This window comes from Balaenoptera musculus, chromosome X (genome assembly GCF_009873245.2).
Source record: "Balaenoptera musculus isolate JJ_BM4_2016_0621 chromosome X, mBalMus1.pri.v3, whole genome shotgun sequence".
Classification (NCBI taxonomy): Eukaryota; Metazoa; Chordata; class Mammalia; order Artiodactyla; family Balaenopteridae; genus Balaenoptera; species Balaenoptera musculus.
Genome location: NC_045806.1, coordinates 8,316,412 through 8,338,877, shown reverse-complemented (window position 1 = coordinate 8,338,877; position 22,466 = coordinate 8,316,412). Strand labels below are relative to the sequence as shown.

Sequence of the window (22,466 nt, the reverse complement as noted above, 5' to 3'; positions counted from 1 at the left end):
GAATTCATCCATATTGTTGTAGGTGGTTGGAGTTTGTTTATTCATTCTCATTGCTACACAGTGTTGCATTGTGTTGGTATACCACAATTCATCCATTCTACTTTGATGAACGTTTGCATAGTTTACAGTCTTTGGCTGTTGCAAATAGTGCTGCTATGAACATTCTTGCGCACGTTTTGGTGAACATAGGCATGCATTTCTGTTGTTTTTATGTTGTTTTGTTGTTTTTTTTTTTAGCTCTCAGAGGTGGTGTTGAGGTGAATATCTTTGTGAATGTACCTTGCACCTTCTGTATTTCTATAAAATACATTCTTAGAAGTAGAATTGCTGGGTCAAATGGGATGCACAGTTACATTCTGAGTAGATATGCAGAACTGCTCTCCAAAAATATTTTAACTACATCCCAAACAACCCACTGTGGCTGCGTCCCTTTGCTATTGCCATTATCTGTGACACAGACACTGCTGTTGTGTCTTCTGGGCTATGAGGCAAGGCTAATGAAAACCAAAATCTTCTTTTTGGCCCTTTTCACACACTTCCTAGTGGGCTACTGCCTCTCCCATGTGTCCACTGAAGGACAAAAATTTAAATGACCTAGAGTTCCAGGGTGCCAGGGCATAGTGCGAAAATGCCAACTGAAACTATTGAGTAAATGGATGCTATGAGAAGATGCACCAAACAGACCCCATGGCTGTAAGTGCCCTCCACCCCCGGTTGAGATAACCTCATTTCCCAGATAGAGATTCTAACCTGGAAATGAGAAGCACGTATCTTACCAACAATTGGCCCATTCAAAATGCCCTCTCCTAGAGAGGCATTCGGCTTGGGCACTATTTCCTAATCTTGAAGCTCTTGACACTTAGAGCGGGATCATTCTTTGTTTGGGGGGCCGTCCTGGGCACTGTGGGATGTTTAGCAGCACCCCTAGCCTCTGTCCACTAGATGCCAGTAGCACTCCACCCCTCAGCTGCGACAACCAAAAATGTCTCCAAGTATTGCCGCATGTCCCCTGGGAGGTAGAGTCACCCCCAGTTGAGGACCACTGGGCTACTGCTTACAGAGGGCCCTGGCTCTAAATCAAATTATGCTCAGATTCTGGCTCCACCACTTCCTGTTGTGTGACCTTGGGCAGAGTACCCAAATTCTCTGTGCCTCAGTTGACTCATCTGTAAAATAGAGATGTTAGTGGTAATACTTACCTTAATTCGTTGTTGTAAAGGTTAAATGAGGTTCTTCACGTGAAGCACGTAGCACGGTCTTTGGCACAAAATAAGTATTCCAAGTTGTTAGCTTTATTAGTTGTAATCTTTATTATTATTACTATTATTATTATTTAAAAACCGAGGTGGTGGAAACAAGTATTCAGTTTCTGAAAAAGGATGTGGATAATATATATCTGAAAGACATCAAAGGATAGTGTTCTTGGAACAGGCAGTGGGAAATGTGGAGAAAGCATTATTTAAGTGCTACGAAGGAAAACAGCAGCATTTGGTTGTACCTCTGTTCCTTCTCAAATGAGCATTTATGGAAACCAGAATTTGTGGAAAATGGACTTTGGCAGCAGAATTGGGCGTTTTTAGGAACGTGCTCAATCACCGTGGGAAAGTATATATTTTATCGTGTTCTTCTTGTTAATATGAAATTAGTAAATTCTCAGTAGTTTGTTGAACACTTATTTTAAACAATAAAATAAGTTCAGTGCTAAAATAGCCATATTGTTTTTGATATTATTGAGTAGAGAATTTTATGTCGTGAGCTTTGTTGTGGCGATTCTCTCCTCATAACATCTTCTCCCACCAGAGGGCTAACTTAGATAAACCTGGGTGCCAGGAAATGTTGTCTTCTTGTCAGTTGGACAGAGTGGCATTCTGGACAGGGTTCTAGATGAGTGTGAGGCCAGGGCTGTGTCTTTGTGTTGCCAAAGTGCCATCTTGGCAAGTCACTTCTTCCCTTTGGGTCTCAGGTTCTCAACTGAGCAGGTGGGATTAGTTCAGCGTTTCCCAACTGTGTTCTGAGGAATCTGAGGGGTGTGAAGACATGTTCTGAAAAGAAAAAAAGAAAAGGAGGTGAGATTATAGCAAATGTATTTAGAAGATACTCTGAATTACAATGTTCCCTCTGCAGGACTTCTCAAGTTTTCCTTAGTTATAGTTATTGTGATTCTTTAAGATGGGGCTCACATGAACAACTTTCTCAGACTTACTTGATCATGGAACAGTTTGGAAAATCCTGCATTAAATAGTTTATGAGTCCCTTGTAGGCATAAAAATTTTGATTCCCTCTGTGTTCATTTTCTATTGCTGCTGTGTCAAATTACCACAAACTTAATGGCTTAAAACAGTACACACATTATCTTACAGCTCTGTAGGTTAGAAACCTGACACAGGTCTCACTGGACCAAAATCAAAGTGTCAGGAGGGCTGAATTCCTTCTGGGGGCTCTAGGGAAGAATCCACTTCTTTGCCTTTTCTAGCTTTTAGGAGCCACCCACATTCCTAGGCTCATGGCACCCTGTCTCCAACTTCAAAGCCAGAAATATTGCGTCTCTCTGACCAATTTTCCATAGTCATATTTGCCTCTCTGAACTTTGCTGAAAAAGGTGCTCCTATTTCAAGGGCCCATATATTTTTATTGGGCCCACATGCGTAATCCAGGGGACTCTCCACATCTCAAAGTCATTAATTTAATTACATCCACAAAGTCCCTTTTGCCATGTAAGGCAACATACAGTTGAACCTTGAACAACGCAAGGGGGGGTGTCGTTAGGGGCACCAACACCCCCCCACCCGCGCAGTTGAAATTTAGCATGTAACTTACGGTGGCCCTCAGTAAACGGGGTTCCTCCGCATATACGCTTCCGTATCCGCAAACTCAACCAACCGCAGAACGTGTAGTACTGTAGTATTTACTACTGGGGGGGAAAACTGCACATAAGTGGACCCACACAGTTCAAACCCGTGTTGTTCAAGGGTCAACTTTACTTCCAGGTTTCAGGGATTAGGGTGTGAACGTCTTTGGGGGGGGGCATTATTCTGCCAACCACATTATCTGTCTCAGTGGCTTCTCCATTTTTCTTATTTTTTTTCTTTTTTCTTTTCTTTTTGGCTGTGTTGGATCTTCATTGCTGTGCGCGGGCTTTCTCTAGTTGCGGCGAGTGGGAGCTACTCTTCGTTGCGGTGCACGGGCTTCTCATTGCGGTGGCTTCTCTTGTTGCAGAGCACGGGCTCTAGGCATGCGGGATTCAGTAGTTGTGGCACGTGGGCTCAGTAGTTGTGGCACATGGGCTTAGTTGCTCTGCGGCATGTGGGATCTTCCCGGGCCAGGGATTGAACCCATGTCCCCTGCATTGGCAGGCAGATTCTTAATCACTGCGCCACCAGGGAAGCCCTTCTCCATTTTTCGACAGTGGAGACTGTGAGGGTCTATTCTGTAGAGCCAGAAAGAAGCTAGGGTGATTATCTTTCTTGTTTATTTGCTTCTGACCCTATTAAGCATTGCAGTATGGAATGACTATCTTGCAGGAGGTATTAAGCTCTTCTGGCTTTTCCTCACCTGAAGAGCAATAAAATCAAAGAACACAAGAGTAATTAAAACAAGGCTGCTGAACTGTTCTGTGCAGCATTTTGTTTTTAGCTTCTCTCCTTATATAGACAAGAATATCTCCTTGAAAGGAACTGGGATCTGAACTGTACTTTATTTTAACATGTAAAATTGCCAGGCTAGATATCAACACTTAGTCATTGGAATTAAAATATGAACATAAAGGGATTAAGAGAGTTTACTTGCTCTTTTTGGTAGAGCCATTACCTGGCTCAGTTTCTAAAAAAATGAACACTCCAAATGTTTAAATTTTTCAAGCCTCTCATGATCATCAGCTTGTGAAGAGAAAAGAAACTGAAGAATTGTATTCCTTCTCACTGCTTGGTAAAAGCTCCAAAAGCCAATCTTTATGAAGTGGAAGCATTGTATGGGTTTGCTTGTACTTGATATTTTATCTCACATGAAAGGAATGAAGTGGAAAATGAGTTTTGCGCTAAAATTATTTTAAAATCTTGGTGTTCAAACTCACGTTGTTTAAGTTTTTGTTGTTGGCTTTGTTTGGCTATTTGTAGAGTTATCATATGATCCAGCAATTCCACTACTAGGCGTAAACTCAAGAGAATTGAAAACGTGTTCACATGAAAATTCACAGCAGCTTTATTAAAAATGGCCAAAAAGTGGAAACAACCCAAATATCCATCAACTGATGAATGGATAAACAAAAGTTGGTATATCCATACAGTGAATGTTATTCAGCCGTAAGAAGGAATGAAGTACTAATGCATGCTACAATATTGATGAACCCTGAAAACATGGTAAGAGAAAGAAACCAGAAACAAAAGGCCACATTTTGTATAATTCCACTTATATTAAAAGTCAAAGATAGGCAAATCTATAGAGACATAGAGTAGATTAGTGGTGGTCAGGGCTGGAGGTGAGAGGGGAATGGAGAGTGATTGCTAGTAGAGTTTCTTCTGGGGGTGATTAAAATATTCTGGAATTAGATAATGGTAATGGTTGCATATATCTGCATATATCTAAAAAAATACTGAATCATTTACTATAAAATGGTAAATTCTATGGTATGTAAATATTATCTTTAAAAATTTGCATCAGAACTTTGGGTATCTGGTCTGGCATTTAAGAAGCTTGGAAGACACCACTCCACCTAACAAGTACAAGTCTGAACAAACTGAAAAATTAACAACTCTGCTTAGATCCATTAGAGAAGGGAGGTCACAGCGCACACTGATGCCTCCAAAAACTGGAGAAACCAACAGATGAATACAGAGAATCACAACTTATTGGAGCAGCAGTCTCCAAGGGAACCAGTGCTGGGGTAGGGAAACCTGAATTGTAATTGATGAATTGCTAGAGACTCAGTGTGGACCACTCTCAGAGTTAAAAACTCCAGAGAAACCCAGTCATCAGGAGGCCTCCACACTTTTGCAAGTTTTACCTCTTGGATCTCTACCAGGTTCACAGATGTTGTGATCATCTATGCAGAAGATCTAAAATAATTGAAAAGGTCTTCCTTGGTAGCACAGTGGTTAAGAATCTGCCTGCCAATCCAGGGGACACGGGTTTGAGCCCTGGTCCGGGAAGATCCCACATACCATGGAGCAACTAAGCCTGTGCGCCATAACTACTGAGCCTGCGCTCTAGAGCCCGTGAGCCACAACTACTGAGCCCACGTGCCACAACTACTGAAGCCCGTGTGCCTAGAGCCCATGCTCCACAACAACAGAAGCCACTGCAATGAGAAGCCCGCGCACCACAACAAAGAGTAGCCCCTGCTCACCACAACTAGAGAAAGCCCACGCAAGACCCAGTGCAGCCAAAAATGAATAAATAAAATTAAAAATAAATAAATAAATAAAATAATCGACAAAAAACCTGGAATTAATAAGCAATTATAGCAAGGTTGTAGGACACAAGGTTAATATACAAAGTCGCTTTTCTATATACCAACAATAAACAAGTAGAATTTGAAATTAATACCACAATACCATTTATATTAGCACCCCCCAAAATGAAATACTTAGGTATAAATGTAACCAAATTTGTACACCATCTATGTGAGGGAAACTACAAACCTTTGATGAATAAAAACAAGGAAGAACTAAATAAATGGAGAGATAGCACATGTTCATGGAAAGGAAGACTCACTATTGTGAAGATGTCAGTTCTTCTCAACTTGATCTACAGATTCAGGGGAATCCCAATCAAAATCCCAGCAAGTTATTTTGTGGATATTGTCAAACTAATTCTAAAGTTTCTGTGAGAAGGCAAAAGACCCAGAATAGCCAACACAATATTGAAAGAGAAGAACAAAGTTGGAGGACTAACACTACCTGACTTCATGACTTAGTATAAAATGACAGTCATCAAGACAGTGTGGTATTGGCAAGAGAACAGGCAAATAGATCAATGGAACAGAATAGAGAGCCCAGAAATAGGCCCACATAAATACAGTCAACTGATCTTTGCCATGAGAGCAAAGGCCATACGATGGAGCAAAGAGAGTCTCTTCAACAAATGGTGCTGGAACAAGTGGACATCCACAAACAAAAATTTGACTCTAGACATAGACCTTACACTCTTCACAAAAATTAACTCAAGGTGGATCACAGACCTAAATGTAAAATGCAAAACTATAAAACTCCTAGAAGGTTAACACAGGAGAAAACCCATATGACCTTGGGTATGGTGATATAACACCAGAGGCATGATCCATGAAATAAATAACTGATAAGCTGGACTTCATTAAAATTAAAAACTCTGCTCAGTGAAAGACAATGTCAAGAGAATGAGGAAACAAATCACAGACTGGGAGAAAATATTTGCAAAAGACACATCTGATAAAAGATTGATGTCTAAAATATACAAAGATCTCTTAAGACTCAACAATAAGAAAACAAACAACCCTATTAAAAAATAGCCAAAGACCATAACAGACACTCTACCAAAGAAGATATACAGATGGCAAATAAGCACGTGAAAAGATGCTCCACATAATATGTGACCAGGGAAATAGAAGTTAAAACAACAAAGAGATACCACTACACACCTACTGTAGTGGCCCAAATCCAGAATACTGACAACACCAAGTGCTGATGAGGATGTGGAGCAACAAGAACTCTCATACATTATTGGCGAGGACAGCTTGGCAGTTTCTACAAAACTGAATATACTCTTACTATACAATCCAGCAATCACCTTCCTTGGTATTTACCCAAAGGAGTTGAATACTTATAGCCACACAAGAACCTGCACATGGATGTTTATTCATAATTGCCAAAGCTTGGAAGCAACCAAGATGTCCTTCAGTCATTGAATGGATAAATAAACAGTGGTGCATCCAGATAACAGACTATTAGCACTAAAAGAAATGCACTATCAAGCTGTGAAAACACATGAAGGAAACTTCAATGCATAATAAAAGAAGCCAATCTGGAAAGACTGTGTACTGCATGATTCCAACTAGATGACATTCTGGAAAAGGCAAAACTATGGAGACAATGAAAAGATCAGTGGTTGCCAGGGGTTGGGGGAAGAGAGAGATGAATAGGTAGAGCACAGAGGATTTTTAGGGCAGTGAAACTACTCTGTACGACACTATAATTGTGAATACATGCAATTACACATTTGTTCAGACCAGTAGAACATACAACACCAAGTGTGAATCCTAATGTAAACGATGGACTTAGGATGATTATAATATGTCAGTGTAGATTTATCCATTGTAATAAATGTGCCACTCTAGTGGGGATGTTGGTAATGGGAGAGGCTATACATGAGTAGGGGCAGGAGGTATATGGGAGATCTCTGAACCTTCTACTCAAGTTTGCTAGGAAACTGAAACTGTTCTAAGAAATCAAGTCTATTAAAAATGCACCCATTAGTTATAACTCTCCAAGCCCAAATAATTTACTATAATTTACTTTTTTAAACTTCATTTTCTGTACGTTTCATTGCTCAAAGGAAGCGTTATTTTCCTTATATCAAAGCAAAACTATTTAGCCAGGTCTGTGAAACACTTTTTAAGTTATCATTTTAAGCGTAGTATATTGAAGAGAAAATATTTCTGGGGGAAAAAAAAGTCTGAAAAATGGCAACTAAAACATCAGCTCTGTGCCAGTAAGTGCAGATGGTTTGTTTATGTCATACCTGGCATTTTGTGTCATCCTGCAAATTAGCTTCTCTCTGTTCAGTTGCCCCTTTTACATGTTTTGACACTTAATAGTAAAAGCCAGGAAGCAAGATTTTTTTCATTTTTACTGGAAGTGATTTTAACTACTTTGGAACAAATGTCCTAAATATAAATATTACCAGCTGGTCTTGTTGTTTCCACGCTAATGGACACAAATGGTTTTCAGTATAAACTCAGAGGTGTACTTTCCCAAAAGCTTTCTTTCAACCAACAAATATGCAAAAGCACAAAATGTAAGTGCTATTTCTTCTAAGTGCTGTGTCTATGTACAATCTAGCGAGAGTGAAATGGCGCAAATGTAAAGAATCAAATAGATTTCCAATGTTATTAAATAAGTCAAGAAACTAGCTGAAATGTGACGGGTAGGGTGGTGAGTGTGATGGTTACAGAGGAGGGAGGTGTCCTATGAAGCTAGAGTTTTCTGGGAAAATATCTGACATTTAAACATTCCCAATCCTCCTCTTCCCTCCATAGTGAGACATCACAAGTTATTCCCTACATATCTCAAGTGTCTAGGTCACTTGGTGCCTCAAAAACAATATAAAGGAAAAATATGCTATTGAGCAATCTCTATAGACTCATCTGCTCATACATATGTACATGTTGCAATGGTAGTTGTAAAAAGATGTGGTTCCTTTGAAACTCTGTCATTTCCTGTGCCACACGTCTGGTGATTTCTTTTCGGTGGGTCCAGAACAGGATCAACAGACTTTTTCTGTGAAGAGCCAGGTCATAAATGTTATAGGCGTTGGGAGTCATACGTCTCTAGTGCAACCACTCAACTCTGCCATTGTATCAGGACACAGCCCTAGACAAGGTGGAAATGAATGGGCCTTGGCTGGGCTCTAGTTTACAAAAACAAGCAGGGGCTGGATATGGCCAGGGCTGTAGTCTGTCCACCTGTGCTCTAGATCGACAGTTGCCACCTCAAGGTCAAGTCATGCCTCAATCGATATTAGAAGTAATTTCTTATTGATAATGGATAATTTAGAAACTTCAGAATTTTATTTTGTAAGAAAACTAAATGAGAGAGGATTTGAGATGAGCCTAGAGTCACCTTACACAGTCGTTCTGATGTACTCTTTGAGTCATCCCCCGCCATACCTTGAGAGAAAGGTTTGGTACTCATAGGGAGGTAAGGCTAAGACCCCACACTCTGGGGTTAAGGCCCATGAGTTTGAATCCCAGCTCTGTCACTTACAATCTGTTTCCTTGGACAAGTTATCTCCTAGTGCTTAATTTCTTTCTTTATCTGTGAAATGGGTACATATTAAGATACCTTGCCTCATAAAATTGTTTAATGATTAAAGCAGGGAGTACATAATTAGGGCTAGGAATAATGATGGGTACATATTTACATCCACAAGAAATGTTAGTTATTCCTCACCTATCTAAATCCCCTGGAATTCTGAGTCTTACCATTTTTATGAATAAAGTGTTTATCTACGTTTATTAGCACACACTTCCTTGTCCCATTAATATTAACTGGTGGTATGGAAATCAATCAAAATGAAGACTCATTAGAATAAATAGGTTCAATATTTTTTAAAAATCACAGTATCATATTACTTTTCCTTGTAGCCATTTTCCAAATTGTCTTCATATTGCCACATTAATTAATCATTGCTTGGAACACGTTTTTATGAATTCCATGACTTCCTCCCAAAAGTTTATCCTGCTATGTGCTTTACTCACCACAAAATTGTGTGTGTGTTTTGTGGGGGCGGGGGTGTGTGTGTCATAATCTGGGTCTAGGAGAGTGTGTGTGTAGCACATGTCTCATTCATCATGCATATTACATGCATTGCTCCATCCTCCCCACAGGGCTATTTTTTAAAATTAAAGTATAGTTGCTGTACAATATTATATGTTACAGGTGTACAATATAGTGGTTCACAATTTTAAAGGTTATACTCCATTTACAGTTAATTATAAAATATTGGCTATATTCCTCGTGTTGTATAATATAGCCTTGTAGCTTATTTTATACCTAATAGTTTGTACCTCTTACTCCCCTACCCCTGTATTGCCCCTCCTCCATTCCCCCTCCCCACTGGTAACTGCTAGTTTGTTCTCTACATCTCCCACAGGACTCTTTTTATCTCCACTTTACAGAGCAGGTAACTGAGGCTTAGAATGGTTAGATACGCACATGGCTAGTTGTGGGCTTAGCTGGAATTCAAAGCCAGGTGGTAGGACCACAGAAACTGCCCTGCAACCACTGTGCTGTAACACCGCATCCCATTTGAAGGAAACAGCCGCAAATGAGCAGATGAGACCCGCTTATCACACTGTCCCAAAGACTGTGGTCAGATGAGACCCGCTTATCACACCGTCCCAAAGACTGTGGTCGCTTAACTGTGCTACAGTTAGAAATATTCCCCATCACATCCATGGCAGAAATCATAGAAAGTGGCACCTGGATCAAGCCTGTGCAAGTGAAAAACAATTTTAAGTTATGGGCGTACAAATTAGGGGATTTAATTCTTAATAGGTAGAATTATTAGATTTTATTTCTGCTGCCCCTGAAAGAGAAGGGGAAAGGATCAGAATCTACGCTTGGTGTCAGAGAAATCTGGCAGGGTCAGTAAATAGAGGAATAGATAGACAGTGCACCTTTCACGTGGGAGTATGGTGGGATGTGAGAAGGGAGGAATGGAGACAGGAGCGAGAGAGGCAAAGGTGCATGGCACATGCTTAGTGGAATTTGGAGAAAAGTAATGCCTTATGGAAAAAGTGCAAGGAATTTGCCACCCCTGATGATTTCCTTAATCCCAGGTCATTACAGTGGTTCTCATCCTGGACTGCATATTAGAATCCCCTGGAGAGCTTTGTAAACCTGCCAATGCCTAAGCCCCAACCCTGAAGAGTCTTACTGGTTTGGTCTATATCTGCACTGTCCAGTACAATAGCCAGTAGCCACAGTGGCTACTTACATTTAAATCAATGAAGATTAAATAAAATGAAAAATTCAATGACTCTGTTTCGCTAGCCCCATCTCAAGTGCTCATTAGCATGGGTGGCTGGTGGCCAGCGTATCAGACTGTACAAAAATTTCCATAATCACAGAAAGGTCTATTGGACCTCGTTGGTCTGGAGGGGGTCACGGGCATGAGTATTTTTGAAAACCACACCAAGTAATTCTTTTCTTTTTTTAACTGAGGTATGCACTGAGTAATTCTAATGCACAACCAGGATAGAGAACGGCTGGTCCTTGTAGAGTTTGTTCTAAAATTTATCACCACCTGCATCTGAACTGATTTTGCTTTTGAAGCAACTATTCCAAGGATATTATTAAAACTAGACTTTTTTTCTGCAGTCAAGTAATGTAGAGGCATATACTTTTATTTAAAACAGCTTGCTTGCTCATTTGCTATACGAGTAAAGATTTAGGTGAGCTAACTACCAACCTTCGATTGAAAATGTGTAAGTTGCCCTTTCCCACTTAGGTTGAAGTATTACAACAATTCATGCCGATTTTGAACTACCTGTTGAAGGAGTTTAATAGGATAAATTATCTTAAACTGAAGCTGAAAGTTTTATCGTCAACATCTCACATCTTGGGCAATAGATTAGAGGTGACTGATGTTTATGCATTTGGTGATACTCAAAATTAATTAGTTAAGGTAATAAGTGGATTAAGTCTAATGTAAGTTTTAGGAAGTTGTTTTCCTTTCCTATTAGAGAGGAACCTCAGTGAGAGGAGACTTTTGCAAACTGTTAAGTGCAATTGATGAAACAAAACGTTGTCAAATGTAGCATTGAAATGAGAAAGTGGAAAGGAATTCACTTTGGTGTTTTTTGTTATTGTTGCCTATTTTGTTTTGCCTAAGAGTTTTCAGTACAGATTTTTCCGTCTTCTAAATATGATATTCATCTTTGCTTAAGGTTTGCTTTACTTCCTGCTTATTTGTAAATATCTAATTTGGGGTTGAGTTCTCCAGTTTGGGGTAACATTTCTTCAGCATCCCTGTACCTTTTAGATAATCTTGTTCCAAAATCCATTTCTTATTTAATGAGCAGTGAATCTGCTCATATCTGAATAAATTACCTGCTCTTCAGAGAGTTTACCTGACATCTTACCCATAAGGAGTGTCCTCTCATCTGAGTGTCCTTCTTGGGTGAAACCTGCAGCATCCATCCTTATAGCCCCTTTCCTGGCAATGTGGGTAGAAGGAGCAGTCTACACAAGAAGTGCCATCCTCTGCATCATATTGAAACCAGTGACGTCACACCCATATATCTCTATGAGAATCAGAAGAAAATGATCTTTTCTAGCTCTACCCTCCCCAACACATAAAGTGAGATACGAACATCTCACTATACCCCTGAAGGTATTTCTCCAAGTATAATACTGGATCTGACTCTCTGGGGATCCAGATTTATTGGACAAACTGAGGGACTCTCATAAAGAAAGCATCCCTGTAGACCTCAATGTTTACTTCCTCTTGCTCTCCCCTTCCCATCTGTTCTGCACCACTCTGCATCATTCATCTTTCCTAAAACACCCCTTTCATTGTGTCACACCTCTACCCAAAAACTTAGCATGCATATTCCTATTTGTAAAGGATATGACACTTGGGAGGTTTCCTAAAATGACCATTTCTCTTTCTTTCAAACAAACACCAGTGCCCCGACCCTTACTCCCGGAGGTGATTGCCCATCAGCTTTCCGTTTGTTTCCTCCTGCTTCCCTGCCTCTATTTGTGCACATCTCTGTGCCTCTGTTCCGTAAAGGCTTTGGGGACTCAGCTGCCCTCCATGCATTTACCAGATTTCTCCCAGTTACAGAGAGGCCTTCCAATTCTTGTTGGGTGCTCTGTGTCCTACTTACTTTGCACACGTGTCTTCCAAGGGACTCATTGAAGAAAATGTCACTGGCATGCTGCGATACAGCCTAAGGGTTAAACCTATTGCATTTGGAAACAGTTTCCAGTTACCTAATACTTGGCTTGGATGGTAGGTATTTAGATCTAAAAGATCTAAAAGTTACTCTCTCTGCAAGTGGGTTACAGTAGTAGCAGGAGGATACTAGAACTTAGACTAAAGTCAAGTGCTGGGGGCGGGGAGAGGACAGATAGCTATGGTTAGGGAAGCAAATGACAGCCGGGAAGAGAATACAGAATCGTCCTTCTGTGCTTTTACTTGTCACCTCACCTCTGAAAGTTCTGAACAATACAAAAGTAGAGTCTGATAATTAAAATCTGAAAAGATCAGATTTTCACTGCAGTCTGTATGGTATCAGAAGGACTGAAATGTCCTTAACAATTTTTTCACTTTTTTTATGTACAATCAGAAAAAATAGCAACACCTCAAGTGCCAATTCTATGGTACCGGTCAAAAGAGGGTAACTGGACCAACAAAAGGTTTATCAGTAATAAATGTGATCTAGATGAAATTTCACTATGCCATTTTATTAGATTAAGTCATAATTCTGAAAGAGAAAAGCATCACCTATTTCTAAATATTGACTATATACTATTTAAAACCTGGAGGATGTCATTAAACATATATTTATCCTCTTGTTCATAAAAGACTTTCTACATGTTCTGCAAAATGACTTATAAAGAATAGTTTTTATTTTATCATCTGGTTGAGCAGCTACTCTCTTTCCACGTGAAAACGTAGAAAGTGAAGGAATGACCTGCCATGTCGTTCAGTGGGGAGAAGTACACGAGAGGTTCCAGGGGTAGGACTCCAGATTCAGACTGTTTAGAACTGTGATCTGTGTGTACAAAAGAAGTTAAGGAAGGTGAGGTTGACTGCCATATCACATACATCCCCAAATCTCACCATACAGTTTGTTACTCACTCATATTTTCATAGTGTCTACGATTGGTGGGGCAGCTGTGTTCCAAACAAGGATTCAAGGACCCAGGCTGTTTCATCCTGTGGCTCCACTATCTTCAACACAAGAAGATGTTGATTCGGTTATTCACTGCCTCATAACAAACCACCCCAACCTTGGTGGCTTAAAACAACCACCGTTTTATTTGCGAACGTTTCTGCAATCTGACCTGGGCTCAGCTGGACACTTCTGCTGGCCTTGACAGTGGTCGCTTATAAGGCTTCACTCACCTGGGAGGTTGTCTGGGAGCTGGATTTAGCTGAGACATGGGGACAGCTAAGCTCTTCTCACTCTGCATGTGGCCTCTCCACATGGTCTCTCCAGTACAGTAGCCACGGTTATGACGCGGTGGTTCAAGGGTCCCAAGAATGGAAAAGCAGAAATTGTCAGGCCTTCTTAAGTCTTAGGTCCAGAATTATCTCACCATCGTTTCTGCCCGATTTGATTGGCTAAAGCAGATCACAGAGCCAGTCAGGATTGAAGAGCAGGGGACACTAGGGCATGAATATTGAGAGGTGTGGTCCATGCCTGGGACTACCACATGTGGCTCTGAGAGGTGTTGTCTCCAGGTTTTTATCAATCTCATGTGAAATGTTATATTAAATAACTTTAATTGAGGGTCTAAATTCCATAAATGAGTATCCAGATTACATGAACCATATTGATTATCTGCTGGAATGATGACTCTTTTTTTTTTAATTTTATTTATTTATTTATTTATTTATTTATGGCAGCACTGGGTCTTCGTTGCTGCCTGCGGGCCTTTCTCTAGTTGCGGCGAGAGGGGTCTACTTTTCGTTGTGGTGCACAGGCTTCTCATTGCTGTGGCTTCTCTTGTTGCAGAGCACGGGCTCTAGGCGCGTGGGCTCAGTAGTTGTGGTGCACGGGCTTCGTTGCTCTGATTCATGTGGGACCTTCCCGGACCAGGGATCGAACCTGTGTCCCCTGCATTGGCAGGCGGACTCCCAACCACTGTGCCACCAGGGAAGCCCCGATGACTTTTTTCAGCATCTGAGTTTTGAGGGTAGTGGAGGCGAAGGTATATGCCGTAACAGATAAATTTTTACTCTGAATTTCTCTTTAAGTGTAATTGTTCTAGTAAAGAAGACCATCTGACGTATTTTATTGTTTTTAAATTCTTTCCTCTTACTAAATACCAGCAGCAACAGAAGCTATGTGTGGCTTACATCAAGAGATGATTAACCTCACAGAATCCTAGTAAAAAAATGTACCGGGTCCCTAAATTTTGAGTCAGTAAGGTCTTCCATGAAATCATTTCTCAGTTTGTCAATTATAATCACAGTGATTCTTTTGTTGGAATTCACTTGAGACCACAAGAGGGCTATAACTTCATATTGACTGGAAAACAAAGATGTCTTTTTGAGTTAGTTTTGGTTCAGCGCCATGTGGAATACATGGAGATCAAGGTAATTAGTGGTCAGGATATGTTTCAAATCTTTCCTTTTCTCTCTGCTCTTCATGGCTATCTCCCCACCACCTCCACCCGCAACCTGCACCCTCTTAAACATGGCCACGTGGTTACACCCACTCTGACCTCCACACCCTCTGTTCAGGAAATGAACAATTTCTCAAGGACTATTGTTCCACAAAGAGCGTAAAATTCAGAGCATGTGTTGTACTTGAGAATAAAGGAGAATGAAACCGTTTTGTTTTTTAATGGTTTTTTCTAGTGTCAGAAAAAGGAAGAAGGCAGTGTTTTTAAAATGTAATTTAAGAATTGAGAATTTATCCTAAACAAAGAAAGCACCCTATGTGCCTTATCATGCTGTCAGGGGTTTTACCCGAGGCTTCCGTCATTCTTTGGTTGATTCCTAATAAGGACAGTTTGCACAGTTACAATCCAATTACCATTTGTAGATCCCTGCAGAAAAGGGGATTTTTTTTTTTAAGAGGAATCCTTTTCTAACTCCAGAATATCTCTTCAGTATAGTCCTATGAAAATAAAAAGCAGGAAATCCAGTTTCAATTTCTTTGCCTTCTTTCTGTCCCTCCCCCTTAGCACTGCCTTTCTCACACACACACACACTCACACACTCACACACTCACTCACTCAGCCGCACAGCCTGCCTCTGTTCTGAAGGGACAGGAACATCTCAATGGTCCGATGAAAAGATTGCATTTTTTTGGCCCCAAGACTCATGGTAGCGGAGGTCTCTGGCAACAAAAGGTATCGTGGGAGTCACAGCTATGCCAGCTGGGCCATTTCTCAGACACTCGTTGCAATCTGCCATTTCAGGATGCATTTTTCACCAAAAAAAATAATTTTTTTCAAGCAGACTCAAGTTCCTACTACAAGCTTAGTTCAGTGAAATTAGAGAGGCCAGCAAAGACACAGCTGAATATAATTCATGGGTAAGCAATATAAATATCTATACTTCTATTTCTTTTCCAGATTACTGTGATAAAATGTTGTGATTGTTCCACATTTGTCTTGTGATGTGGGAAGAAAAGTGGATTGATCAGTGTCTGAGATGTGTGACAGCTAAGTACTGTCTGTGCCAATAGAGATTTATGAGAACGTTATTTTTAGACTGAATGATAATGTTGGAGCAACTTGAAATGAGCAACCTGGACCAGGAAGCAGCATGCCGTGATGAAATGGAACTGGGCTGATTTCTCCAAAGATTCAGCGCAGGCTGTTTTTCAGGTCTGAAAGGGTAAAGTGGCTTATCTTCCCCTCTAGACTTCTTGAACTTCGGGCAACATTTTAGTTGCCGTGGCTCTGATAAATATGGGCTTTGGAGAACAGCTCAGATATTAGATAAGGCTAATCATAAACCGAATGTGCTCTGCTTTTAAAAAGAGGAAAACCTGAAGATTCTGGATTTTTAAATCATCTGGTTTACCCTATTATAAGGTTATGTCTCAGAATGAAAAGACTCGGTGGTGGAAAAAGGCAGAATGTGACCCTTACCACCCAGATCCCACTCTGCTACTGCAGAGTCACCTAACTTCTTTGGATTTTGCTTTGCTTCTTTGTAAAGGTAGGGGTTGGATTGACTTATCAGGAGAAGTGGTGAAATACCTATGATAGTTACCATCTAGATTCTGGAACCTGCAGCCACGCTTCAAATTCTAATTCTGCCATTTACTAGGTGTGTGATCTTGACAAGTCACTTAAGAGTTCCTCATCTGAAATATGGGGGTAATAATGGTAACATAGTCCTTAGAGTTGTTGCAAGAATTACATGAGTTAATATAAATAAAGGACCTAGAACCGTAGCTAGCAGAGTAGTTAGCAATATCTCCAAGGTCCAGTCCGTCTCTGGAGGTCTGTCGTTCTAATTTCAGTGAACTAAGTTTAATTATAGAAAGACAAGCAAAACTATCAGCTGCTAGAGCTGTCATTGAGAAGTTTCTAATTCTTGTAACTGTTTCCATTTTCCACACTCTTGGGATCTGTGCAGGCTCTTTTACCTCTTCCCCATCCAAGAGTCAAGTGAAGCTTAAAACTCAAAATTAAATTGGTGGCTGGTAGACAAGTCCACAATTCAACTAGGGATACACAGAAATGATATTTGCCTTTTGTTCTGACGTTTTTGCCTTTGGGAACTTCGAATATGTGGCTGTTTTCCCCTCTATGCCAACCATTGGAAAGGTTCTTTCCACTGGAAACAAGATGTGTGTGACGAATGATGTTTGGGTTTTTTTGGTGTTGTTTTTTGGTTTTTGAGTGGTGGTAGCACAGCACTGGGTTTGACAATGTTCATTTCTACTTTGGTTTATCAATAATCCAGATAAATAGGCCATTTGCAGATAACCACTTCTATTTCACCCTAGCTTTTACATACTTTACAATATCCCCAAGTCTTACTGTGTCATATGATCTCTTTACAGGTTCTTTGGGATGTTGCCCAGAGAAACAAAATCTTAGGAGAGGAGGAAAATGTTGATCCCAAAGACAAATCCTAATCATAGATGTGCCTTTACTTTTAGTCTAGTACAGGGGTCAGCAAACTTTTTCTATAAAGAGCCAGATAGTAAATATTTTCACCTTTACAGGCCAGACAGTCTCTGTTACAACCACTCAACTCCTCCACTGTAGCATGAAAGCAGTCATAGACAATACCTAAAGAAATGTTTGTGGCAATATGCCAATAAAACTTTATTTACAAAAACAATCAGTAGATGGGATTTGGCTCACAGGCAGTAGTTTACCAAGCCCTGGCTTGTCATCATCCCCATTTCATAGATTAGGAAAACAAAGCATGGGGAGAGAAAATAAGCTTGCTAAAAGCCACATGGCTGGAAAGTGGCAGAACTGGGATTCAAGCCCAGGCAGCCTAGCTTGCCAACCTTTGCTTTTAGCCACTGCCCCAAGCTGCCCCCGTGTCAACTCACCCCTGCCTGGGATGCTCATCTCCTGAAATCTGCCTCATTACCTCACCTCCATAAGAGTTTGTTCAAATATCACATTCGCGGCAAGGTTGCCCTGGAAACCCTCCCAGCACTCCTGATTCCCCTCACACTCCTCTACCTTCTCTTTTTCTCTAGGCCTTATCACCTTGTAACTTGCTGTGTAATTTACTCATTTATTATGTTTGTTTCTTATCAGTTTCCTCTACTGGCCTAGACACTCCATGAGGGTAGGGCTCTTTGTTTTGTTCACCAATGAATCCACGGTACGTAGAATAGTGCCTGGCCTATAGAAGGTGCCGATTAAATATTTGTTGAATGAGTGAAGCGCATTTTTCCATCATGTTACTCTAACATATTTTGGTACCCCTTATGTAGCAATCGATAGCGAATATACTAAGGCAAAAGGTTAAAATGCACTGCTATACCAACCAAACGTTCAGACTTTTCTAAAATCTCTGCTTTTAAAAAAAGGACCAGAATAGATAAATAAAACAAAAATCATATACAATATAGAAGTATTAAATCTTCCTAAAGATCTGTTGAGAAGGAGTGCTTGAAGAATCAAGAGAAGAATTAGCAAATGTTATTTTGTTGAGTTCATAAAGGAATAACCTCTTTTAAGAGTCCAAACAGGGGTGTAACAGCTATGCAGATACCCTCGGCTTTGCCCGGAAGCTCATGAGGAAGGGAGTTCCTTGTCATTGGAGATGTGTTTATTTTGGAATTATAAAGAACTAGGCAGCCCTTTTCAGAAATGTTGGTTGTGAGCCTGGTATTTAAACTTATGCCATGCTTCAGCAATTATTAATTATTAATAAATGACAGCTGGCCACAGTAGACAACAAAAGAAATTCAGCCCCTGGCATGGTTTATCTAAATGGCATGCCATTTTTCAGACCTTAACTTACTGATCTGGTCTTTGCTTCTGCGTCTCACCTATATGGAACCACAATCCAGCTGGCTGGCTTGTAAACACGTAGAAAAGGCATCTTACACATAGTGGAACCATTTATTCATGAATTCAACACACATTTCTTAAGAGTTTTTGGTGTCACTAAAACTGCCAGGTTTAAAAAGGGGACGCAAATTTAGAGGAATGATGATTAAAATTAATTATAACTTTACCACATATTTAGGGCTTGCTGGGAGCTAATAAGCACTCTGCAAGAAATTCACTTGCATTGTCTCATACCATCATTACAAACCTGGGAGTTAAGTCTTTTTCTTTGCTCCATCTTATTGGTGAGAAAACTGAGGCTTGGAGATGTTCTGAATCTTGCCAAAGAGCTCATAGCTATTTGAATCCAAGTCTTTACGACCATACCAGTGGGCCTCAATCTTTATTGTGCAAAGATAAGAATCACCCGAGGATTCTGGTTTATGATGAAGGTACTTGGGCCCCATTCCTTGTGACCCTAGTTCCCTAAATCTTCCTTAGAGCCCAGAAACCTGCATGTTTACAAGAATTGTCTGCAGGCCATATTGTGAGCAGCCTTGCATCACTTCTTGTTGGCTCACTGGGCCTTGGTAAGTTTACAGTTGGATGAGGTTAAAGAGATGCTGCAATTAGAGATTAGTTTCAAGGACATAATAAAACAATGTGGTATAGACCAAAACCAAAAGTATTTCAATCAATTTTATTTCATGGGAAAAATCAAGTCTGTTTGTAAAGATGCAATTTAGCTCAAAAGAATGACCTTTCTGAATAAATCACAGATATTAGATGGTTGGTTTTTCAGTTTGCCTTTTGCATCTTTTTTTTTTTTCTAAATGTGGAGACATATACTTCTGGTGGGAAGGAAATCTCTTTAGTTAATGCTTTCGGTGAGTTGTTCTCCAGTTGATCAAGATTCTATTGTATTGAGGCTTTTTTTGTGTGCCTCTTTTAAATTGGTTTGTGTTGTTTGTGCTTCTTAATGCTAGTTCTAAATAACTTCTATGATTCTGCTTATTTATTTCCATAATATACAGAATAATACATGTATAATATACATTATCATGCATAGCATGCATAAGAGTATATAGTGCATGGTGCATGCCTTTGATGATAAACAAAACTCATATGAGTGTTAATGTCTTCTGACACCATCATTTTGAGGAGATTGTGTGTAATTTGGGCCTAACAGCAGACCCAACTTACGCTATGCCAGGTTTTCTCGATTTCTGCATTGTGGACATTTGGAGGCAGGTAGTTCTTTATTGCGGGCACAGGGGGCTGTCCTATGTATTGTAGGATGTTGAGTAGATCCCTGATGTCTACTCACTAGTTGCCAGTAGGAAACCCCACCCTAGAGTCATGATAGCCAAAAATGTTTCCAGACATTGCCAAATGTCCCCTGAGAGGGCAAAATCACCCCCAAGAACCACTGTGCTATATCCTTTTGTATCGTATTGTTACCTTTTATTAACGCTGTCCCATAGTACCCGAAAATAAAAAGGATATTTTTATAACTATCAAGGGCTTTTGTCTATCCAGAAACATTGGGTCACTTTCAACCTCACATTTATGAAATTGAAACAAATTAGAAATCATCCACTTTCAATCTAAAAAAAAAAAAAGTCCTATGACAACCACTCAAAAACTGGATCCAGAGAGCCTTAAAATGAGTCATCCATTTACGAGATAAACAGTCACCAAAGAAAAATGCTGGACTGGAATGTGCATTTGAGAATTCAGGAACAGCCAGAAACACATCCTAGGCTGTGCTGGTGGGCTTTGGCACGCTTCTGGGTGCTTGTTTATTACTTCATGGCCCATGTGATGAGGGTCACAGGGCAACACTGACCTTTGTGTTTGTGTCTTCCTGCTCATAAGAGATCTGATATATGAGTGTGAGTGTCAGAGATTCATTATTCCTCAGGTCCGATATTTTTATGCTTATTTTCTGCCCGCATATACTGGCATTTTGGGGCTCATCAACAGGCTCTGGTTCAAAAGACTGTTTCTTAGCAGTTTATTCAAATCCAGAAGACATTTCCCCTCATAGATACGATATTACCCGAGTTGGTTAGTTTCCAATTTCTTATTGAACTCATGATGTACGTGATTCATGTAGTCCCTAGACTGACAAATATTTATTGCTTGTGAATTATTTATTCTTCAGTGATAATTAATTGCCAGGTACTATCTTGGATACTGGGAACACCCAGGTCAGTAAACCAGACAAGGTTCTTGCCCTCATGAATCTAGCTGATGTACGTAGCTCATGATGCAGAGTGCTAGGGACTGGGTCTCTGCCACGTGGTAGTAGGTGCTAAATAAGTATGTGTAGGGTCCTAAATGATCCCAATCTCTTTATATCAAGGGTTGGCAAACTGCAGCCAGTGGGCCAAATCCAGCCTGCTGCCTGTTTTTGTATGACCTACGTGCCTAGAATGGTTATTACATTCTTAAATGGTTGAAAAAAATCAAAAGAATAATATTTTGTGACTTGAAAATTAGATGAGATTAGACTTTTAGTGTCTGTGAGTAAAATTTTATTGGAACTTTTGTTTACATGTGGTTTATGGCTGCCTTTGTGCTACATTGGCAGAACTGGGTAGCTGTGACAAAGACTATATGAACCACAAGCCTGAAATATTTACTATGTATAACTTTCTAAAATTCTATTTAGTGGGGAAAGTGCTTTCAAAATTCCAATCTTGGAACCTCTCCAGCTCAAATCATTGGTGGTGGTACCTATAGTGTGAAGCAGCACTGTAGCACCAGGAAAGAGGGAGATAAAAATCTGATGGGAGGTCAAGACCTACTTTCTTAAGTGTCTGGGAGCTTATCCTCATCTGAACTCGATCCCCTTGACCTTCACCCACCTTCTCTTCTAATGCTCCCTCCTACTGCTTCTCTGTTACATTTCCTATTGCTGATGTAACAAATTACCATAAACTTAAAACATCAGAAATTTAATGTCTTACAGTTCTGGAGGTCAGTCTCACTCAGCTAAAATCAAAGGCTGCATTCCTCTGGAGGCTCTGGGGGAGAATCTGTGCCTTGCCTTTTCCAGCTTTTGGAAGCTGCCTGCATTTCTTGGCTTATGGCTCCTTCCTCCGTCTTTAAAGCTGTCAGCCTAGTATCTTCAAATCAATCTCTCTCTCTCTCTCTCTCTGTCTCTCTCTCTCTCACACACACACACACACACACACACACACACACACACACACACACAGAGCCACCTCTGCCTCTCTCTGGTAAGGACTCTTATGATTAGGTTGGACTCATCTGGATAATCCAGAATAACCTCCCTATCTCAGGATCCTTTAACTTAATCCCATCTGCAAAGTTCCTTTTGCCAGGTAAGGTAACATATTCACAGGTTCTAGGAATTAAGACGCGGCTATCTTATTATTCTGTCTGCCACACCTTCTATCCAGTAACTCCATACTACACTTCTCTCTACCTCTGCAGAACAAAATGCAGGCTGAAGGGCATCTCTCAAGCTTTGTATCCACCAGCCTGGATATTGTAGTGGCTAAGAGTATAGGCTTTAGA

The 22,466-nt window shown here is 40.3% G+C and overlaps 1 protein-coding gene across 12 annotated transcripts in view; it reads left to right on the top strand.

Moving 5' to 3' along the window:
• Nucleotides 1-22,466, top strand: part of ARHGAP6 (Rho GTPase activating protein 6) — a 264,909-nt gene that overhangs the window by 151,944 nt on the left and 90,499 nt on the right. Inside the window, exons 1-2 of one of the 12 annotated variants that reach the window (XM_036840658.1) lie at nucleotides 15,673-15,788; nucleotides 15,895-15,973. The exons of 10 other annotated variants lie outside the window; for them this stretch is intronic. The gene's annotated coding sequence lies outside the window, so the exon portion shown is untranslated. Of the gene's footprint in view, nucleotides 1-15,672; nucleotides 15,974-22,466 lie in introns of those variants that run through there. One more of the 12 variants, XM_036840657.1, reaches the window with a different exon arrangement.